At 33.8% G+C, this 470-nt stretch overlaps 1 protein-coding gene across 1 annotated transcript in view; it reads right to left on the reverse strand.

Annotated features, from left to right (window-relative positions):
• The window catches only part of LOC119588089 (alpha-catulin-like), a gene marked incomplete at both ends in the record, with an annotated part of 86154 nt that overhangs the window by 7357 nt on the left and 78327 nt on the right, over positions 1 to 470 (reverse strand).

Consider the following 470-nt stretch of genomic DNA (forward strand, 5'->3'; position numbering starts at 1 on the left):
GTAATTTCATTGGTATAAAAAGCCTTAAATCCAATTATAATAATTAGCATAAATACAAGTGAAACAAATACAGGTATAGATTCGATTTTTCAGTATCTGATGGCCTGGCACTCCGAAATCCGAAATGAATTAAAATTGGGCATTTAAATTCTGAATTTCCTGCCTGATATTCTAAAAAAAATGATGGCTAATTTAAATGTAAGCCGTATTCTCTACTACAAGAAGTCAGGTGACATAAGGTCTTCTGAATGACTCCACAACCACTAATGTACAATTCATGGTCAGTTACATCTTGCAACATTAAAAGCTAATTATTGAAATTACTAGAAGTTATCTCATACAACCACCACTAGCTGCCAAAGGAAAATGATATTTCTACGACCTCCGTTGGTCCTACGTTGATACTACGTTACGGTCGTGAAATGAAACTTGCCGAAAAAAAAAAACGATTGTACCCGTTTCAATATATG

The sequence above is a fragment of the Penaeus monodon genome, chromosome 23 (assembly GCF_015228065.2).
Source record: "Penaeus monodon isolate SGIC_2016 chromosome 23, NSTDA_Pmon_1, whole genome shotgun sequence".
Taxonomy (NCBI): domain Eukaryota; kingdom Metazoa; phylum Arthropoda; class Malacostraca; order Decapoda; family Penaeidae; genus Penaeus; species Penaeus monodon.